General features: G+C 38.2%; 1 protein-coding gene and 1 long non-coding RNA gene across 12 annotated transcripts in view; both read left to right on the top strand.

The window, feature by feature from the left end:
- LDB2 (LIM domain binding 2) overlaps nt 1–23,397 on the top strand; it is a 214,562-nt gene that overhangs the window by 5,454 nt on the left and 185,711 nt on the right. The gene's annotated exons all lie outside the window — the stretch shown is intronic.
- LOC119700605 lies at nt 13,149–22,715 on the top strand. The gene is made up of 2 exons (XR_005256826.1): nt 13,149–15,238; nt 15,994–22,715. It is a non-coding gene; the product is annotated as an uncharacterized LOC119700605 (long non-coding RNA).

Genomic DNA, 23,397 nt, shown 5'->3' with positions numbered 1-23,397 from the left:
GGGAGAAAAAAAGACTCCACTTCCTTCACATGTTGATCCTTAGCTTACGATCAGGGATATCTTGCTGCTCCTGCCCACCCTCCCCCCCAAAAAAGTCATATAATAGAAGGGAAACTGCACACATGCTGCATTTGGGGGTAGGGGCTGATAAAGGTGGAGAAAGAGTCACTGCAAAAGTGTAAGAATGGGTCTTGTCTGCAATCATTCTGATGCTTACTAGATCATTTTCTATAAAGAAACCTTTTCAACTCTTCTTTTTTTTTCTTTAGTCGTTAAACCATAAATCCACTTAGAAAAACCCCTAAACTTTGTCTTTCCCTGATGTAAACAAGATTTACTATGCAGATCGAGTCTCAAAAATAGAAGCTGTTGGTTAGTGAGAAAGAACAAAATAGAGATCATAACAAGGAGCCAGTCCTGTGCTCTTATTTAAGCTGGAGTTTCGCCTGCAGTAAGATTGCAAGATCAGATAAAAAAGAAAATAATTTGGGTTTTGTATATGCATTTTCTTTGTTTAAAAAGCGGTAAGATTGCTAAACTCTTTGCAGTATTTTTTTAGCTAGACTTCTTACTTCAAATGGTATTTTTTTTGCATCTCTTTGCCAGAAGTTGCGTATCTACTATAAACATGCATTTCAACCATGCTGGTTCTTTGTTCAGTTGTTTCCTCCATAAGAAGAGCCTTCTTTCCTGCACTGTGCTGTGTAAACAGGTCAGGATAGATCCCCACTTTTGTCAGGTACTCTTTTCCAGAAGTTGTTGCCGGGCTACTTGATGCCTTGGAGGGCTGATTGTGACATGAACAAGGTTGCCCCAAAGAGGCTGATGATTAGTCTCCAAAAAAGACTGTGGTAGGGCAGGACCTGTTGGCCAGTTCTCAATGGTCCTATTTATTACGCAAAATTAGTACTAAAAGAAACATTGCCAAACCCCTGGCTAAAATCTTCTCCCCAAAGCCTGCGCCTTTCTTTTCCCTGGTGCATTCTTTTTGTGTTTGGTTACTGTCAGAATTTCAGAAAGAAGGCGCTTTATGGTCAGAATAGTGTTTCTATCTCATTGTGGTTGACAGCCATGCCCTACTGAACTAAAACCTGTAAATTATTGATCTAAGCTGAGTAGTCCACTTGGAACTTCTGAGGTAACATGGAATCAGCTAGACCATCTGCAGAACTTGAACCTCATATGGGAACAGCTGATACCTCTGGAAACAGCTCCAGTACTTACATGCCTTAAAGGGTTAGGGAAAAACCAACTGGTCTGGAAAAATGAGACCTTTTCAGAACTAGACATGAAGTAGAACTTGGTGTGTTTCTAAAGGTATCACCTCTTCAGGATTCGAGAGTTGTTGGTCCTGAAGAGTCTTTGCAAAGGCCATAAATTTTACAGCAACAGGCTGTCCTCTCTGTGAGACTTAGGTTGTCTTGCCATCTCCTTGATGTTTCTGCAGTGTTGTCAAGGAGGCATGCCCATGTTGAAGCTTCTGGCTAGGGGCTGTACCCATCCTCAGCATACAGACTTGAATCACAGACTCATAGAATGGTTTTGGGTTGTAGTGGTTTTGGGTTGAACTAGAGCCAAAATAAAAGTAGCACACTAGACCTTCTCCCTGAGATCTTTCTCTTGACAATATTCATTTTCAGGTGCTTATCCAGAGCAGAATGGCAAACTCAGAACTGATGCAGTAAGGCCCACAGCTTTATGTAGGTTTCTAAATGTGCTTAAATCTACTGCTGGGTCAGCTGAAAACCAAATAGTTTGCATCCTTTGGAGCACCTAATGAACTGGAAGGTTGCTGTAAGTCTGTCGTACGTGATCTGCAGTACCTGTTGATATCCATCTTCCCTGGTTCTAAGCTTGCCAAGCCTAGTTAGCTGAGCAGGAGCATCATTTGTATGTGTATTAAAAAGGGAAGGGAGAAATCTAATCTCAGTATAGTTCTGACATCAGATTACTCACATAAAGCAGATTCAGTATCTGTCTAGATCCCATGCATTTTACCCAACTGCTAGCTGCAGACTATAACACCCAAAAAGAATTGCCTGGCTGAATGACCTTATCTGTTGCATTCAAAGTATAAAGAAACATTACGTGTGTAAAAAAGTCATCATATTTGGAACCCCTTGATTAAAGCAGACTCAAAAATAGATTGAATCATAGATCCACTTTGCTTATTCTTGAAAAACTAAATACCTGGAAAAAGTAATTGACCAGTTTGAGTATTAATATGTGTAGTCTTACATTACATGTGCACTGGACTATTTTGACTTTCCTTTTGGACTTTCAAACATTTTTTTTCCTAACTGCATTTTTATTAGGTTATTTTCTAAATAGTAAATTGAGAAAATTATGACTTTGAGCACATTGTGCATTTGAAGTATTTTATGTACCTTATTGTGATTTTTGTTCCAGTTGTGTAGTTTTGCCTCAGCCATTAGCAGAAGATTTTATCAGACAAATAGCTGCCATCTGTCCTACAGCAGGTTACAAATAGATTTCTGAGATATTAATGGCTACATTATACAAAAAAAAGAAATATTCTAAATCTTCAAATACAATAGTTACATGAAGAGAGAAAAATGCTCAGAAAACAGGAAACTAAATAGAGTGATTTTTTTTCATTTTATTTCTTCTTATGTTGAAGCACCTTCAGTATACATCATCCCTTAGGAAGGCAGTCAGCAGCAGCAGCATTTCTAACCATCTTCTATGGGCTGGGCATGCTCCAGGGTGAGGTTGGCAAAGCAGGCGTGACACCAGCTTTGCCTCTAGGTTGGCAGCCAGGACAGCCCTTCATAAGTGGAAAAAGGGAAGATGAAATACCTCACACCTAGAACACTATGTTGTATTCCTGCAGTTTACAAAAGTCTCATGCATGGGTCATTTGACAGTGGAGAAGGCCTACAGCTCTGTTTTACTCCCCCACATTCTAACAGGAATTTGCCTTTTCAGATTAATGCCACTCGCCATCTTCCATAATTCTTGTAGCTGTTTAAGTACCAAAAATGTTACTATATTACTCTATTTTGTGTCACAATGATGTGAAAGGAACATATAATAGTTCCTTTGGAGCAAATGAAAATAATTCTTGTTGTTCAGTATGTTGCAAAGAGGGATCTCCTTCCTTTTGGCACTCATTTCTTCACCTTTTTTCTCCATACCAAGATGTTGAAAACATTCACAGAATTGTCACAGAATGTCAATTTCACAGAATTTTACAGAATCTCTGATGGACTTGAGATGTGCAGTTGCAATCATACCTTTTGCTGTAGTGGATGAAGGCAATACAATTGCTCTATTGCTTCTACCTAGACTTAATCACTGGAATATCAGTTAACCCTTAGGGTAATTAGGTAATAATGTTGATGATGTGATTTGAAGTATCATTTTAAGCAATTAGAAGTTCAGATATAATGTGATGCAATTAAGAATTATATAGTGCATCTATCCATTTTACACAGCAAAAATTACCATATGTTTTTTGGGAAGCTTGGCATTTTGCAGTGACAGGGTTCTGCTTGTATTTATGAACAGCATGCCTGTAAACTGTGGTAATAATTCTTTGAAGGCCACACCTATGCACACTGCTGATTATGTTAAATAGCATAGGCCCATTTTAATGAATGTGTTGGCATGAATAATGGGACATGAAAAGCCAACACACTGGGTAAATGTTCATTACCTGAGTGCAACAAATACTACATGAAAAATTTCCGTGACAATTCACTTGAGTTTAGCAGTGAATTTGCTTTGGCTATGTTCGTGCTCTTTATGCTTTTCTGTGAATGTTTGATCAGTGGAGTTTTATTCTTACAAATAATTGCAGAATGCAAATTTCAATTTATTAACCATTACTGAAGGAATTTGCTTATTTTATATGGGCTAAGCTGAGAGGCAGTGCTTCCTGTTCTGAGCTTACCTCCCAGATAGAGCCATGATACTTAGAAATTAAATACACCAGAGAAGAATCTCTGATTGCTTTGCAGTGAGGACTGACTGGTGTATGAATGTAAAGCAAATTAATAACAATGGCTGGTTGCAATGGGAAAATTACAAGTCAGTAAATATGATGTATCTGCATAATTTTTTCATGGAACGGAATGCTGCTTAGTGTGCAGTTACATTAGAAAAATGGTAAAAATTTTCTAAGCTTCCTGGCATTTTAAGCTCTAGTTCCATCTGTGCTCATCCAGTCAAGGATGCAAAACAGTAACACACAATATATGACCAACTACAAGATATAGTTTTAGCAGAATATGACATGCTTAGAGCACATTGCTTGTTATGAAGGATGAGCAGAAATATGTCATACATTTGAATAATTAATGCATTCAAATAAATTGTTACTAATTCCTTGGAACTCTTGGTAGAACTAAGTGGTATTCATAAAATTTTTTATTTGATATGAATGATTAGCTCAACTCTTTTCAGTACTTCCTAACACTGGCAGGGTTGCAAAGTAAAAAGGTTGGCCAAGATGCCAGCGCACCAAGTACTTCTCTTCCCTGACAGTGCTGTAAGATTATTTAATGCCCGTATAAAAAACATCCTTAGGCAACCGAGTTGCACCTTGACTGATAACTGCATCCAAAGGGCTGCACTTCTAAATATGCAGTGTAGCACAGACTTCCTCGTAGGGAGCGGTGTTAGCACTGGTATGTAACCTGAAGCCACAACCTGCGTGTCTAGACTGACAAGAATCCTACCACTTGAGCCACTGTGACACCTTGTGGCTTGTGAAGCAACACAAGCATCTTTTAGAAAACTTACAGGTAAAAGCCAGAGGTTAATGGGTATTGACAAATGTCCTTCCATTCAAATACCAATAGAAATCTCTTTGCTCGGTTACTATGCTGTGTTTTCAATATACAGTTAAATTAGGTGCTAGTGGGCTCATTTCTGTTTGTGTCTTTATAGCATGTATTTTACTGCTAAGTGGCAAAAGCTGAGGCATCATTTTGCTAAGTCTGACCTGCTGCTGTTATCTCCATGGCTTTGGTGTTTGCTCATCAGTCAGATTACATAAAGAAACCCTGGTTTTGGATGCAGTAACGAGTAAATATCTTATTTGTTTGAGACCACTAATTTGGTGAACCAAAAGAATGCTTGAAGGGTGAAGAGTACTTTTTGACACTGAGTATGTTTTAAATGGTAGCTAAACAGCCGCTTCAACTAAGTTAGAGTTAGCATTTGGCAATGAGCGTGTAACTCCTTACAGCCATGAATCTGGGGTTAAGTAGATCGATGTTTCAGCTGTGGATAGTTCATTAACTACAGTGAAGTTGTATTTTGCTGAGAAATCACCATTAAACTTAAAATTTGACCAATAGTGCATGGAGCTTAGAAAGAACCCTGCATCTATAAATGCTCAGGACCTCATGGTACTGTACTAGTGTCTTGATTGTCACTTGTTACATCTTCAATTAGCAAGTCTGTGTTCTCTTCCACGATGATCCTGAGCATCTGAGGGCAGGTGCCTGTAAGCTCATGCATTATGTCCCGTAACAATTCCCTTGGCTCTGATGTTTTCAAAAACTAGGCAACAACTGGGCTGAAGTAGTTGCCTTCTGTTGCCAAACACCACCTTATTGCTGAATACACCCTTATGATGCAAAGGGTCTGCATCCTTCTTTTGTCCCTTATCTTTAGGTGTGTCCACAGTGCTGTCACTTAAGCATAAAACATAGACAAACATGCCCAAACTTTCATTTAACTTGATGGTGTGGGGAAAGATAGCAGCCCAGGACTCAGGTTGTGCAATCTGCCTTATTTCATGCGCATACTGATCCTTTGCTGAGCTTTATGCTTGTAAAATTAGGTGGTTACTAATGCTCATACCACCTTGTCTTCACGAGGTGCACCTTTACTGTGAGGTTCTTGGGGTTGGAACCACCTTCTCTCTTCTTGTACAGTGCTAGAACGATGCAGCTCTGGTCTGTATCTGCAGCATGTTTTTATTATTGCACTGTGTATTGAAACTAACTAAAGGCTAAAAGTTGGTAGCAGTATTTAAAATACTTTCAAACCCAAATTTATATATACCATTGTCATTTTGATGTCATAAATAAAACATTTTAATTGATATTACATGTATTTATGCACTAAAAAGAATTGTCTGACTAGAAAGTACCATAATTGTCTAAGTTCTTGAAAGATGACTATTTATTGTTATTAACACATTTTGTTACTTCTCAAGTAATTCAGCACACCCATGCAAATCTATTGGTTTTGCTAAGGAACCACAAATATATTTAAGCCAGCATTCTGCTGGTTGATTTGTACATATGATATTGTTATTAAATTTTTTGCTTTTTAAGTGTGATTCTTCAGTAGCTTCATGTCAATCAAAATAAGCCCATTCTAAACTCACATTTTCTTAATAGTGGAAAAACTATCTTATCTTAGATTCTACAGGACAAGCATATTATTTTTGATGGGAACTGGTGCTGTGGAATATGTATCTTATTTCATGATGATTTGGGGAGGGAATATTGTAAAGTCTGATAATAAATTAAGTTCTTGTTATAAGTAGAGATGAATCAGGGAGGTTGTTCTAGGGAAGAAAGGCAACACTTATTTTTTTTTCTTTTATTGTTTGCACTCTACTGATTTAATTAGCCAGTGAGAGCAGACCCACTTTGAATATTAAAAAGACAAAATCAACTTCCCCCTCCCCCGTCCCCACATCTGTTGCCTTTTGGAGACTACTTACAGTACCAAAACTATCCAGAGTCTAATGGATTTTGCTTTTTAACAGATGTTACCTGTATTTGCTCACAAATAAATGAGGTAGTTATAAGTATTTTATTTTGGGTCTGAGGAAAATGGGCTGTTTAAAATGTCATTTTGAAAGAAGCTGGGCTACCTTAAGCAAATCCAATGCATTTTTAGTGTTATACAAATGAAGTCAGTCTTGATACATTTCTGAATGGTGATCTAATAGAAATATCTTAATGGTTAACATATTATAGAAACTTAAATCATTCCTAGGACCGCATGAAGTTGGAAAGAGTGAAGTCCTGTGTGGGGTTATAGATTGGTCAGGAGCAGGAGAGCATAGATTGATAAAACTACTGAAGTGATCTCTGCTCTGTTTCATTATGCCGCTGCCTTCTGCAGTATCAATTAGCTGGACTGAATTTCAGTAAGGCAGTGAAGCAGTTTGCTGCACCTCTGCTGGGTTAGGCCCACCCTTGCTCAGCGCTCCAGCCTTCTTTCTAATCACAGCCTAGAGTGTGAATATTAATGCCTTACCCAGATTGCAGTGCTGCAGGGCCAGGGGATCCTTGTCGGTGGGTCCTGCTCTGTGACCATGCTATTTTGACACCTTTTATCACCAGAATTGTGAATTCCCTTAGCTTTGTTTAATGCCACATTTAAAGGCATCAAAAAAGGGTGAAAATTTTTAAATTGCATTTTTTTTGCCATTTTTACAGGCATACACTAGCTACTTCATTAAAATATTTTTCCTGTTGAGAGGAAAGAACTCTCCCAATTTTGCTGAAGGTGGCTTTTTAGAAACACAATTACCTATATAATTTTCAAGATTATTATTAGGAAATATATAAAACTATTAGGACCGAGGGAACTTGGATAAACCCACCTGGTGTGCAAATTTTGATACCAGAATAACTGAACTAAGGTTGAGAACACTGTGTGTGATTATAAGAGTCAACTGAGAAACATAAATTGAGAGCTCAGCCCAGCAGTCTTTCCCTTCCTTGGAGATTGATGGCACACAGATGCACAATTGCAAATAACATAATTTGTAGGCCAGTGGTGCTGTTGTGATAAAAGAAAAGGAAAAAAAAAGGAAAAAAGTTAAAAAAAAATGTTTCTCTATCAGAACCTTCCTAGGTTTGCTTCAGTTTGGTCTTGTAACTGCAGCTCCTTATCCCATGCAAAATTTCTTCTTCAAGTCAATGAAATGAGCATTTGGTCCTGTATATGAAGGTGTTAGAACAAGGTGCAGAAACTGGAACAGCAAAAACTTGGTTTTGTGGAACCTGCCTAGTCTAATGGATTTACCAAAAGGACTGGAAATATTCAGCTTTTCAGTGTTGTCCATAGTTGGCTCTGCAATAAAACTGCATGTTAAGGGACTTGTATTATGTTTCCACTTAAAATTTCACAAAATGCAAAAGGTATAATAGAAAGCATGGTTAAGGACAAGCAGCAGTCATTATTAAGGAGTATTGTGTAGCAAAACAAATAACAGAAGCTGAGTGAAGTTTTTCTCAATCAGAAATTTAGCTGGAGAGAAATGTATGGCTCATATATTAGCAGACTAGTAGGTAGATCTGGCAGGCTAAATGAAGTGCATAATTTAGCTGAGCTTATCAACACTCTTTGAAAGTGGACTACAAAGCCCACATTGTTAGCTGTATTAATAAAAACAAATTTTGCAAGATTTGTCATTGGGGTTATTCTAATGCTGATCAAAACCAAATCCTGGATGTCCATAGTTAATATTTTCCAGTGTTTTTCTCCAGCAACTGCTAGCTTCTGCTGCTTTACCAGGAAGGGGAAGGATGATAAAATGAAATTCACAGCCTTTTAGTGTCTGCTCAGCCTGCAACTGGCAGCATTTGGGGTTTGTGGCTGCTGACCTGGCAGACTTACAGCATTTTTATGACGTCAAATGCACACCTCATGGGTCTGAACAAGCTAAATACGAGCTTCAGCCTCCCCTCTATGCCCCCCACCCCCATTTGTTTTCATTTGGGAGACTAAGGACTTCTCCCAGTAAAAGTAAGAGAGAGAGAACTGAGCTGCTCACTGCACTTGCAAACTTGTGTGTGGCAGCGTGACCTGAGTTACTGAGCTCAGCAGTTTGTTTTTGTGGACATGGTTTCTGTCTACTGCTTTATTTGCTTGGTATGGTAAATGGTAACTTGCTGGTTTAATAAGTGAAAAATGGATGCAGCTAGCAAATTTGAGCTCTGCTCAAATAAATAGCAAGTTCTTCATTAGCTTCAATATCACCAGCACCATATAAAGTAGGGATTCCTTAGTTTGCTATTTGCATGAACCTTTGAGTTCTTTTGCTAAGAAAATGAGATTGAAATAATTCTATACCTACAAGGTTTTATATATCTTGACAAAATGTTACTGTCTGTTTCACACTCAGTTGTATTTAAAACCTGTGGGTGCATTTCAGGCCATAAAATAAGTTTACAAAATAACAGCCGCTTGCATTCACAATTGTACTTAACGATTTATTTATTTATAGAAATTGCATTTGAAATTCCCAGACATCTAAAGCTTTTTCAGCATCAAACTGACCACTGATCTTAAAAAATCATCTACATCAGCACCAACTCAATCACTGACAAGGGCTGGAGGAAATGAAACATCTGGGATCTATTAAGATTTTTATTTATGCTTTTAAATATTGAAGTGTGCATGGCTGCTTGGCTTTTACACTTTGAGCATGAATCCATTAAAGAAAACTCTCAGAACACAAACAGTTGCAAGGAGAAGTGATTTGGGCTGGAAAGCTGGGACCCCACCATGTAATTGCAGAGGAATCGCAAGGCAGGCAATGACTGTGGTGAGCGTAGGTTTGTCTATTTATTGTGGTGACAGAATGACTTTACCAAGTTCTTCCCAAAGATAAGACTTCAATTTTCTCAAGACTTCTTTCAGAAAATGCATCACCCTTGCATTTATCTCCCTTCTGTATGCTATGCATTTGAGGTGCAGCCTTGCTGCATCTTCAGTGGTAGGTGATGGCATGAAGTTTTGTTGCTGTCAAATACACCCCTGCCCACTCCCTCACCAAAGGACAATGTGTTTGATTATTAGCTTGCCTTTGCTCTGGGAAGGAGGCTGTTCGGCCAGGGGTTCAGGCTGTTTCCACAAACTCTGCTAAATCTGCTCCACTCTCCTGCGTTCCCCTGGAGTCCTGGGGTGGTGCATGGGGGTTGCAGTCTCTGAGATGCTCTGTCACCATAATACCTAGCAGATTGTAAATACGTAGTTAAAGACTGACCTATGTACAGCAGGCAGTGCAGCTACTGGGCTTTTTCAGAGGTCAGGTAAGGAAAGGCCCGAGTGAGAATGCAGTGAGGTTTTCCACAGGACAGCCCTGCACCTCGAAGGCAGCATCTCCGCCTGAACGAGGCAACTATTGTGTTGGGGCCGAAACGTCTGGGCCTGCAGACTCCTGATGCTTTCTAAATGCACCTTTCTGCCTTGCTCCTCCTGCAGCCAGTGCATCTGATTGCTAAGCTGCAGAATGGCCTGGGCTGCTCTCGTTAATGAGGTGCTGGCAGAGGGCAGGCTGCAGTATGGCTGCATGAGCAGCGGCTGGAGCCCTCCACACCGCCAGTTGGGCACCAGTGAGGACTGTATCCCATTCTCACCAGGACCAGTCTCTAGAGGGAGGAGGTCTTGTAATCTGGGTTAACAAACCTGGAACATCACAGGCATTTTGGAGGAAGACTGTAAATCCTATTTGTAGTGGCTGATGGAAAGAGAAGTGCAGTACCAGGTAGTGATCCCTCAGCTGAGGCCAAGCCTCCCCCATCCTGCAGAAACACTGTAAAATATATTTGGGATTTTGTCTGTGGCTTGCTGATTTCACTGAAGTCTCTGAAAATAGCATCTGGAAAGAATTAACTGGAAGCCATGTCACTTTGGGGAAGAGGAAGGAAAAAGGATGCATTCTTTCAGAGAACAGGTGCATTCAATGTATGCTTCCCTTTGTGAGTTTTACCAAAATTTTCCATTCTTTACTATTGGATTCATGGAAATGAGAGACTGATGCAGTAAATAGTGTTAGCCTTAGGAAGAGATAGGATTTCAGAAGTGACTTTCCAACAAATATATTAGTCTGAGTGACCATGAACAGGCAAATGTTTAAATACCATTTTTATAGACATTACTAACCAAAAGGGAACAATAAAAACAAAAGGGTTTCCTGGTGTAGCATACAGTGTCTTTAAAAGGACATTTTGAAATTTCTTGTGACCTGACATGAAATTTCAAGACTGGATAATAACCTGTAGCAAAGGTGACATAGTTAGTTTAGTTGTATTGTCTTGATGAGCTACATTTAAAACTTGCTTAGGATGTATCTCAAAAAGTATACTGAAGCCGTAACTCATGGAAAGCTAATCTATTATTTATCAACAAATGTTAACTAGGTTGCACAGATTTGAATACCCTTCAGGATTTCCCTTTGGGTCTTTTCACAAGTACACATAAAAATGTTAGATACATCAGCAGAAAAACTTAAAGAAAAATGAAATTTGTTGAAGTTTCACCCAGACTCTGCATTGCTGATACAGGGAACTGCAATGAATACAGATGATTCCACTGATGATTATCATTCAGAATACCAGTGCTGTGGGTTTTTCCCTATAAGTGACATTGTAAGAGAGATTTATTGTTTTACAAGTTTAAATTGGCATTTCTCATTCATTTAGAGAGATGCATGTTGTAATACCTAGCAGCTTAAAATTAGGCTATGAATGAAAAAGCACATTTGCAAAATCTTGGAGCTAGATCATAGTGTGGCAGCTCTGTGAAAGATTGCCTGTTCAATGATTAGTTGCAGCACTCCTACTAAATGTGTTTCAATTCAGTTTTTGTCACTGAGAAATCAAGAAATAGGTGGCTTATTAAAGGTGACCACATCCTTTTATGCAAATTTAATGCACTTGGCAGGTTTATCATGATAAATAGTCAGGATGAGATGGTTCATGATGTATCTCTAATCTCTTCTGTGAAGATGTTCGTGTCTTGCAGGAAGTAGCCCCTTGAGAGTTCAAATCTTTAGAAGTATGTGACAGATGGTGATGTCTGCAGAGTCTCATAGACTTGCTTTGAAGTAACTCCAAATGGTGCCTTCAGTTAATGTTCAGTTTTTGCAAGTTCTCTTGCTTCATCTCTCCTTTGGTGCCTTCCTCTCTCCATCATGTTGTGTCCCCAAGTTGTTCCACATACTGAGAGGAACATGCACCACATCTTGTAGAGTACATTACAACTCTCTCCCCAATCCTGTCATATTTTTCCCTGTAAAGTTGTTCTTCCATTAGACATCTTGCATATTTTAAGGGAAGTGATTCACAACAGACAAACAATAAAACAGAACAAATGTTGTAGAAAATCCCATCTATCATTCATGCATTGTGTTTAGTTTTTTAGTAATTCTTTTGAGTAAGGAGCCAGCATCAGCGCCAGTGTCATATTAACTGTGCTATGTTGTGTTAGTTATAATCAATTACCAATATTAATTAGGCCAACTTCTCTTTAGATTAGTAACAAGAAATGGTTAAATTTTAATGCTGCTGCAGGGGATCTGAAGGAACTCACATAATTAGAAAAAAACAGTGCAAAGCTTTTTATGTAAATCTTATTCTACTGGAATACAGCTAATGAAATAGATATAAAAGCATCAAAAATACATAAAAAATACATATGAATAATGGTATATTTTCAGAGCTTGATATTTTCACTTTTCATTACTTGGCCTTGCTTGATCTGAGTTTGGATGGGCTTCTCTTCTGAAATCAAGTACCAAATTTCACATGAAGTTTCATACCTGTCATAGTCCCTTTCTAAGTTCCCATTTTAGAATCATTCTTCTTAAATATTGTTATTACTATCACCACTATGCATAACCTTGTGTGTAATAATTGGTGGTGTTCAGTTTGGTAAATTTTTAGTGTATAGATGTTTTTTGGCATTACTTCTTTCTCAAATGGAATTCCCACAACGTTGCAAGTTGATCTCTTTTAAATAGGAAAGGTGAGGCTCAGAAAAGTTTAAATAGGAAAGGAAAGGCCAAGGAAAGACTGGGAGAGTTCAGGTTGTTCAGCCTGAGAAGAGAAGGTTCTGGGGTGATTCTTTTGCAGCCTTTCAGTACCCAAAGTGAGCCTGCAAGAGAGCTGGAGAGGAACTTTTTACAAGACTTTGCCGTGACAAGACACGGGGGAATGGCTTTAAACTGAAAGAGGGCAGATTTAGATTAGGAGTGAGGAAGAAATTCTTCCCTGTGAGGGTGGAGATGTGCTGGAACAGAGAGGCTGTGGATGCCCCATTCCTGGAAGTGTTCAAGGCCACGTTGGATGGGGCTGTGGGTAACCTGGTCTAGTAAAAGTTGCTCCTGCCCATGGCAGGGGATTGGAATGTTCCAACCTAACCTTTTTTATGATTCTATGAAATATTTATATTTGTTATTTTTTTTTTCAATCATGGTCTACTAATTTCTACTAAAATAGTAAAAAAAAAAAAAAAAAATCTTGCGCTACTATTTCATGTAATAATTTCACAGTTATTTGCTATTCCTCAATGTACTCCATGCTGAGTACCAAAGCATGGCTTCTGTTAAAAAGAAACCTAACACCTAAATATTTTTATTTTCATCACACTTTTACTGTCTAAACTGTCCTCAAAGATTTTTGAGTATTACTTACTTTTAACCTTACTTTTGAGGTTTTGCTTATACATGTAGGACCATGGCTAGCATGTTGTGAAATCTAGGTACTTTGAAGAGGAAAAGGAACAATAAGCTGTGTACTTTTGAGACATGTTTCAGGGAAAATTTGGGGAAATCATTAACCTCCATGATTAGTCTTGTTTAAAAAGTCTTGGGTTTGAGGTTGTACTTTTAGCCATCAATCTATGCCATTAACTAACCTCATTTTGGACGGTTGACATTTTTAAATGAAGTGTCAGTAATTAAATGTTGAAGGCACACTAGTACATCTTCATCAACATATGTTTCAGATTCTCGTTATTATGTTTTGGAAACATTGTACTTTCATATCACAGTGTAATTGTATTGAAGTAGTAGTAACAATAATAATAACAAAAGCCCTGAAAAATGGTACCACAGACTTGATCATCTGTCTATAGTCTAGGAGGAGGTACTGATGAATTGTACGATCTCCTTGTTAAAATTCTGCTTGTGAGTTACGAAAAAGACTGTAGTGACTTTTCTGTCTCTGTGACATTCCCTTTGTTTCTGGTTATTGCTATAGCATGTCATCCCAAAGTGATTTATGGAATCCCTTTGACTGATTCTCAATTTATAAGAATTTATTTGCAGAGTAGAGATGTTATTTTGCTTCTGTAATGAAAAAGAAAGTCCAAAATTATAGTTGCAGTCTTTAATTTAAAGATACATATATTCTCTTATCCAATTGGTACTTTGTAGTCTACATCTACAAGACTGCTATTTCTTGCATAAATAATTCCTGCGGTTCTAATGCAGACTCAATAAACACTTTAATAATCATGAGTCTTGTACTATATTTTAATAAGTTATGTGACGGAATGCAAACTTAGATTACCCCTTACTCAGAGTGCCTGCCTGAAAGGTCACCATTACATTTCTTCTCCTGCATTGAACTGGCAAACCATTTGTACATGCAAATGAAATAATAATAGATAATTACCTGCTTACTACTGCTGTCAGTAGTTTGGCTCATGTGCCAGGGAGACTGAAGCAGTACCTGTAACATGCTGTGCTCCACCACAGACCACATTAAAGCTGAATGGACCTTGGAGCTACTGGAGCCAATATGACCATGACCAGAAGATTCATTTGTTCACTTCTCACCTATTTAATGATTCAGCTGCTAAAAATACGTCTGGCTTGTGTGTGTCCCTCTAGCTTGCTGCCATTTTCGTGTGAGCCATGCTGGTTGTCTTTCCTTTGTTAAGCAGGACTGTTTCTTTCCCAACTTGCTTTCAGACCTCCTCAGTGCCATGTTCTGGTCTAACTCTCTTCTCTGGCCTTGGAAAAGATTGTTAATAATACTGTGCCATGGTTTTACTAGTGAAGTTCAGTAATGAATATTGCACTTCTCTGCATCATTTTTGAGCCTTTCTGGAGCAGCACCCAACCAACCAATATATTCACAATTCTAAATTTTCCAACTTTGATGTTAGTTTTTTTGTAGATTTTTTTTTTTATTGAATGATGGGCAAATGAGAAACTTCATTTGCTATGATTCTGATAATTGTCATATTCATCATATACTTGCGTTGCAAAATGAATATGCAATACAATGGTCTCAGTGAAGAATGTCCTGAATAGTATATTCATTGCACATGTTGTGAATCATAACCCAAATCTTTTATCTAGGGCATCTTTTGACTGCTTATGAGTGGATTGCTATCTGGTGATCTTCAGAAGAGAAAAGCTGCTTAAGTGGAGAGAAAAAAAAATAGGAAAGAGGGGGAAAAAAAGAGATAATGCCATCAGGACTAACTGCTTCACCAATAGGTAATATTTGAGCCCACAGAACTGATACTACTTAGCAATCAATAATATGCACTGATAAAAAAGAAGTGGAAAACACAAAATATTTACTCAACAGTCTGTTGCTTTTATAGTAGCAACCAGTCTAGGCTTTTATTTGGAAACTGTGAACAAAAATGGAACATCAAAATGACTGTGCCATTTCCTAAATTTTTTCTCTCCTTTTTTTTTTTTTTTTTTTTTTTTTTGGTCTCTTTGGAAGCCATTTACATGATTGTCAGTTTAGTAAATGAGCACATTTTTAAACTTCAGGCATCACACATGATAGGTGTATAAACTAGCTAGAGTAATTCACTTACAGGAATGTCAGCAAAGCTCTGAAAGCTAAAGTAGATGCTAAAAGCTAACTGATTGTCCTGGCTGTGTGGGCACAAACATGAAGATATGGTGCCATCTCTTCTGTGTTGGTTGGCCAGACTGCCTGGAAAGAGAGATCAGGAAAAGACAGATTGGCATAAGCCCTCTTGCTCAGTTCCTGTGAACACCATGATAAAACAGATTCAAACTCAATAGTACTGGGGGCCGGCTAGCAGAGTAAGGAAAACATTGGCAAAGTAACAGCTTTAGAACAGGGTTTAGAACAGCCTGGAGGCTCTTATTTTTGTGAGTCAGTAAGAGGAAAGATAGTTGATAGATGCTATTTAGATTAGTCAGCTTTGATGCTCTCTTTCTATTACTAAGGATTGCTTTAAATAAATCTCATTTCTTTTTCTTCATAGAAGAATATTCCTCTGGACTTAACAGAAGTGCTAAGAAGGGTCACCTAGTGATGATCAATACAGTAACTTGTTTTTCATCAGTGAAATGAGTATGCACAACTCGCCTGTAACCATCATGTTTATGCAAAGGACAAAACTGGTAAATAGCTTGAAATATGTTACTTGACAATTTTCTGTGAGATCTAATACAGAGAAGAGAAGGTGAAGGACAGAGACTACAAATATATCTGATATCTTACAGATGTAAGGAGCTGTAAAAGGAGATGATACTGCAGGGTTCTCTTCTGCCCCCCCATATGTAAGAAAAGAATATGTGCCTGAAAAAAGCAAAACAATGTGAACTTCTAGCATTATCTTCAGCCAAAAAGTGGAAGTTTTGCTTACCAAAATAATATAGGTATTGTGTTCTCAGCAGGAGAATATTGTCAAAAAGAGCAAATTAATAAATTCTCTATAAAATGTATGGGTACAGGTCCTGTGAATTTCTCATAGTTGAGTCTAATATCACTTAGGAAAATGTAGAGCCCTTGAAAACACACGAGTCAAACCCCTAGAAAATTCTGTTGTTGCTTTTTCATCCAAAGTCCCCATTTGAGTTTGTTTAAGAGTAATATTTGAAATTTTAGTTAAAAATAATACTGTCAGCTTTATATAAAAAAACAAGACACCAGAATCCCTTGACAGTAGTGCCATAAACAGAACATTTTTTTAAAAGGTCTGCTATACCTCACACCATTTATTGTGTATTCTTCAAATTTGCATAGTGTTTTCTACCTGGTAGTGAAAATAGATATCTTTTTTTTTTTTAATTCCTGTTTGTGGTGGATTTTTGGAGGAATTTTCTGGAACTGGTTGACTGGTTGGCAGGACTACTGATATGGGTTTCATAAAAGGTAACCAGGGAGAAAAACTCCTTGTTGGAAGCCTTTATTTGCTTCACAGATGCTAGCAAATCTTCTGCTTAAAATTTGTAGGTATCAGCATATACAAAAATGAAAACTGATGCATTTTGTGGTTTCATTATCATATTTTAAATACTACCTTCATTGTGCAGTATCTGGATTACAAAAATACCAGTACATTTTCTTCTACTTCTGACCTGATATGCAGGCTTAGAGATCTCAACACAGATCCATTGAACTTCTTTAGTTCTGACTGTAGCTCCCAAGTTTGTCTGCTAATTGATAAAAATAGTAAACAAAGACTTAAAGTGATCATCCTTACCCACACACACAACAACAACCACAAAAAACGCAACCACAAAAAAAAAAAAAAAAAAAAAAAAGGCAAAAAAGGGCTGGATTCTTGGCTTGAACTGCCAGACATTATCTGTTTAAATTCTCAAAGAGAGTGAGTGAAATCTGCATAGAAACTCAGAAAGAGCATCTATAGACTGAACAGTTTCTCACATGTCAGTGCTCTCACAGGCTGGCATGTCAGAAAAGGCTTTGCAGTTTTGTTTTTTAGGGTGTCACGAGCTAGCACAAGCATGCAAGTCTTCTTCATTGCATGAAATTTTAAGAAATAAGTTGGATCGCTGAATGAATGGAAGGAGTGAAGCTCTCAATGCTGGCAGTGAACGTTTAACATATGAATTACATGCTTCATCCTTCAGCCCATTTAACTACTCTTGTGCACCTGATAAAAGCTGGGCTGGCATATCACTCTCTTACAGCGAAACAATTTTTGAAGAATGTCCTAATCTGCCTGCCTAGAATCTTGCAGTAATACTCATTGCATTGTATGTGAGTACTTCCCAAGTGTCAGAACAACAATGATATCTCTCTCTTCCTTCCCCAGCAGGGATGGAAACAGTTAGTTTGCTCTTTCGTCATAAGGGAACTCAAAAGGGGTCAGGGAGGCAGGATGGTTAACAATATGGTTTTGTAACTTAGCTGGCTGGGTGGATTTCATCTCCATTGTTGCTTTCTTCCTGCTTTCTGGTGGTTGCATGCTCACTTGCCAGCTTCCCTTCCTGGTCATTGGCACAACTCAAAAGAGGAAAGGAAGGCTCTAAGTGGCTGGGTGCAGAATTGAGGCTAGGGAGAGGTGAGATGTTGTATGAAACAGACTGATAAGAGGCTTGATGACACGATCAGATAGAGGAGCTTTAGAAGGCTAAAGTCAGACCTGCTGAGAAAGATTTATTGCAGTAGAAAGAGGTCATGTATTTTTCTCTTGTGAAGCCCCATAGGAATGGACTAGAGTGCAGAGAACGATGTGACAGGCCTAATAGCAAAGGGAGATGAGTTAGTTTTCTCTCACAAACCAGTGGAGAGGAAGCCATACACTGAATCTTACAGGTAAATATGCAAGGTGGAAGTTGGATAGCTGGGGGCAGGCCTCAGCTTTGCTGTAGTTGGGTGCTGTTTAGTACCTTCTTCTCCCAAAGGCAGTGATTTTACAGGATCCCTCTAGCAGGCTACTCATGTACCAGAAAGTGACTGAAAATATTTTTGAGGGAAGTAAAAAATTAAAAATCCATTGCTGACAATAAATATTTATTTATTTATCTCAAAAACATTTTAGCAGTGTCCATGTAATCTTTGCATGACAGCTGTGAGAGATTTCATCCATTAATCTTCCAAGATAGTTTGGATGGAAGAAGGGAAGTAGAACAGGAAAGACAGGGTGGTGCTGAGAAGCTCAGAGCCCAGGGAGTGTGGAGTACAGGAGCATTCTGCCTCATTAAGGCAGGAGACAGCACTGGCTCAAACATGTCAGACCTGCTGGCTGCATGGTCAGATCAAAGAAATGCTGCATCCTCACACACTAGGTTTTGCTAGGCTTTCCAGAGTGTGTGAAATGCAGAGGGTTTGCATTTCTTCTTCAAGAAGATAAAATGTCTGTGCACGGTATGTCCACTCCAACCCTCCGTACAAACAGCAGGAGTCATACAACTAAGTGTAACAATGCAGCCTTACACATGATATTTGCACTGTGCTCAGTAATTCTGACAGGATTCTTAATGCAGGGAGTATTTGCAGTATGAATTGCTGCCAGAACTACAGGCACATTGTTGCTAGAACAGCAAACAACAGAGAGCTAAAAATACCAGGGGTCAAAATTTACTATTGGAATAAATCTGAGAACTGCGTTAGTTTTGAGGGACTTCCTCATGCATGACCAATTTGCCACATATGTTGCTTGATAGCTGGCCATACAAGCTCTTTGCTTTCTCAGTTTTTGTAGTACAGGATTTGTCCATATCTGCTTTATGTCTTTTTGGAAGCTAAGTGCCTGGCATTTGAGAATTCTCTTTCCCTCTCTATTTGTTTTTATTTTTATTTTTTTCTTCTTCTATTTTTAACCCTTCCTTGGTTTTGCTCACCTTTGGTTCAGGAAAGCTGATGTGTTTAGAAGCTGTCAATGCACAGGATATTCCAGTGCTAGCTGGTGATTGATAGGTCCTGTACTGAACCTTGTTGTCTTTCTTCATCCCCTTCCTTACTGTGTTTCATTTCCTTTTCCCCTAAACAACACAATGTTTTCCAAACTGAATGTCTTTGGCTCTGCTGTGGCTTTAAAAATACTTCAAATTTAGATATTTTGGGAGTTCTGCAAAGGGAGAAAGAATGGTTAAGGGCTTTTGTCTTCCTCTTATTTTCTGATGGAGTTTGAATTTCTTTGAATTCCCACAGGAATTTCCCATGGGAAAGAGAGCAACTTTCACAAGGAACAGATTTGCCAGGCTGTCTTGAAGTTAAACCCTGGGAACTTGCACAACTATTCACCTGTACTATGAATGCAACAATCAGAATATCTCCTATAGGCTTCATTTTGGGATTCAGACTGCGAAAAAAAATTCATTCAATTAAAAAAAAAAAAAAGAAAATAACAGGTGTCCACCTCTTACTAGTCTTCTTCTGTCAGAGAACTAAAAGCCTTCCATTTTTTCAGTGGTGTCATCTCTTGCCTTTGCTGAGGTTTTTGCACGCAAGACTTGTCTCTGTTCTCCCATTTGCCTTTTGAATTTGGATTTTGTTCACATATTTGTTCTTCCATAAAGTGGAACACAGTATCAGAGGCAATTCTTTGCACATCATTCCCTGTGCTTGTGTCCCCTCCATGACCAGAACAGCCTGACTGGCTGGCAAAGCCCCTTATCTGATCATTATATGTATTTGTTTAATGTTATTGCAACTCTCTAAACAGTTTCCACACACCCAAACTTTGGTTATATCCTCTACATTGTGGGTATATTATCCTGTCTCTATTTTCTGTTGAACTCTACACTGTTCAAACTTGAAACTCCCTGGTGCTGGTGAGACTTGGAATGGAAAGTTTTAAGCCAGCCCATCTTACAACTCCGTATTTTTAAGTGATAGCATGAAAGCAATAGAAAGCTGATTTATACAGCCCAAGAACAATTTATCTTTGTATAGACATCTCTGTGTGCTGTGATAGCAGAGAATTCTTATGGGAGTGTGAAGTAACCTGTGCAGTATTTGGGGCAAAACTGCTGATGGCAGAAAAAAGAAGTGTTTCCTGACCACTTCTATTTTCATGGGGTTAAAAACAATGTTGGCCATTACTTGTTGACTGAGATGCTGCCTTGATCCTTTTGGCCTCAGAGACCAAGAATAAAAGTACCAAAGGCTTAACGTGACTCAGTTACAGACAGTTATTTGCTACACTGAATAACACAATCTAGACATTTTCACCCTATCTACATGTTAGCTTTGGCTTAATAGTTCTGGTGGATGATCCAGAAAATAGCTCTCCTGCATTAGTAATTTCAGCAAACATTTATTTATGTTCATATAAACTGCATGCAGACTGAAATTCTCTCAAATAATAAATATAATTCCCTCACATGCCACATGTCTTCTACAGTCTACTAGTAATTTTTGTGTGTGTGTATAAAATAACATAGATAGAAATGCTAGTCCAGGCTTTTTTTTCTTGTGCATGATTCAGCTTAACCCTTCTCCCCGTGGTGGACTTTTCCTACACTCCATTCCCACAGGAGGTTTTCCTCTTCTGAGATTGGCTGTAATCTCATAAGTATTAGGTCAAACCCATAAATATCATGACAAACAAGCCTGATCACTAATCAGCACTTAGCATTCCCCAGGTAGAACAACACCTGTTCATTTGGACATGGGGAATATGCAGTGAAACCATTTCTGTGACAATAAATAATGTTTTGTTAGTTTTGAAATTAGTATTCTAAAATACACAAAGAACTGAGGAAAATTCTGGGTGTATAATTTCATTAAACATGCTTGTCTTAGTTTGTATTGATAAGCGTTGATAAATGCTGATGCTACAGTGACCAGATTAATTAGGGAATACATATCTGACCCACAGAAACAAGAAAGGCACCTGCCATACAGGCGCATTTCAAATTCAGCTTTCTCCTTTAGGACTGGATGACAGATTATGAAGGAGGAAGATAGCATCACCCATGTAATTCTGCTATGATCCTTCATTAAGCAATCTGAAGTGATAAAGAAAAAGCAGGAAGAAACTTTTATAGAAATGGTATCCCCCTTAGGCATCCCTACTTCAGCCTGTTGAACTTCAGCCCAAACCTTCAGCCTGTTGATCATCTTTGAAGATCTGTTACACTGCATGTCTCTGGGCCTTTACCCTCCTTCTGTAGGCCACCTCTGGATCATGTTAATTGGTTTTGTTAGTGTTCTGTTGTGTTTATATTTGAGGTTTTGTTTGGTTGATTTTTTTTTCTTAAAATCTGGCTACTTTAATTTGAAGTGTCTAATTCAGACTTAGTTGTAAGTTTCAGCAGTCAGATTTAAACATCTTGGCCATAATGTTCATACTGCACTGAAATATTGAATCTGTTCTCGCTAACAAGGCAGTTTTTCACACATTAAAGGAATATGTCGAATGTTGAATCTGTTATACTCCTCAAGTGTTGGATCTCTCCCCTACTCAGAACAGCAGTCCTCATCACAGATTGCAATTCAACAGTAAAATATTGAAATTCTATTGAATCACATGGATTCTCCCCATGCTTCAGTTCTTAAAAGAAAAACCAAAAAAACAAAGCTCAATTAACCCCTAGAGCCTGAGACAAAATTTCATTGACACTGTTAAAAGAAAAAGTGCCTTAAAGTACTATATTAACTTCTAGCTTTATATGTCCTCTGCAAATATTAGGGGAGAGAAACAGCCAGCACGACCCACAGTAACTGTGTATAACGTGTACTGCCTATTCCTTCCCTGTATCCTTTCAGGTTTAGTGCATGGCACTGTCTGTGTCTCTGCTCATCTGCTCAGAGCTTGTGTAAAACCAATATGCCTATTAGCTTTCTGTAAACTCTGTTTATACGGTCTCCTGGACCTCTTCAGGAGATATTTAATTTACTGAGAAATACCTCAGCTCTTTTATAGGCAAATGATTGAATTCTGAGCTTCTGTAAAACTGAGGTAGTAACACATCTTAACAAAAAGTGAAATAGTCAGAACTTTAGGATACTACTTAAAAAAAATAAAACCTTCTAAAGCAGAATTTTTAGTGAAATAGCAGACAAAGCTGTGCAAGAAGTGTCTTTAAAAAGCAACAGTACTGGGTGGTTAGACTTTGTTGAGTTAACAGTACCGAGTTGCACATATATATTGATGCAGTTTTCAAAGTCCATAAATAGTGCTTCAGCTCCTGTATGGGAAGAGGATGTTGCAGAAATAATTATGGCATGATTTGATAACCCCTTCCTAAAAAAAAAAAAAAAAAAAAGGAAAAAAGCAAAGCAAAACAATACTGCAGTGTTCTGGCCATCAGGAAACCACTACAATGCTCCCACCTTTTTCCTGTGGCTTACCCAGAGTTCCTTCCAGGCAACAGAGATAACTGACTGCTGCAGACTGGATTCTGTGCCAAATGAAAATAAAGTATTTTTTTTTTAAATTTATGTCTGATTAAAAATGAATCTTAACAACACCTTTTTCTTTTGACACTCAGTTTTACAGCTCTTCAGCTAAAATATGTCTTTGTAACCATAAAATTACCTAATTTCTTAGTGTGAGTGTTACTTCAGCAGGACAAGGATGAAAAATTACTTCATTTAGTAAATTCATATTTCATAAACTAAATGTGATTGAATAAGAAGGTTGTTCATCTCTGTTTCTGCTTAAGAAAAAACTACTTGAAGTTAGCTTTTATGATTCTCTGGGACTTGAGTATTCATGAAACAGCTCAGTTTGTCAATAATTCTTTTGAAGGTGCATGTGACTCAGGGAGACCTTTCACAGTGTTTGAAATGCAGATGTAGTCCCCTACATGTGAACTTTTAGGGTTGTATACCTTTATGGACATCCTCCTGTTCTCTGTGCATCCATTGGTGTGTTTTACTGTCCCCCTCTGCTCTCTGGGTAGGGAGGAGCTGGAGCAGCTCTCCAGCCAAGGCTGCAGCAGTGCATGAGTTGCAGCTTTAGAGG

The sequence above is a fragment of the Motacilla alba genome, chromosome 4 (assembly GCF_015832195.1).
Source record: "Motacilla alba alba isolate MOTALB_02 chromosome 4, Motacilla_alba_V1.0_pri, whole genome shotgun sequence".
Lineage (NCBI taxonomy): Eukaryota > Metazoa > Chordata > Aves > Passeriformes > Motacillidae > Motacilla > Motacilla alba.
Note: the sequence above shows the minus strand (reverse complement) of the source record. Positions and strands in the feature narration are given on the sequence as shown.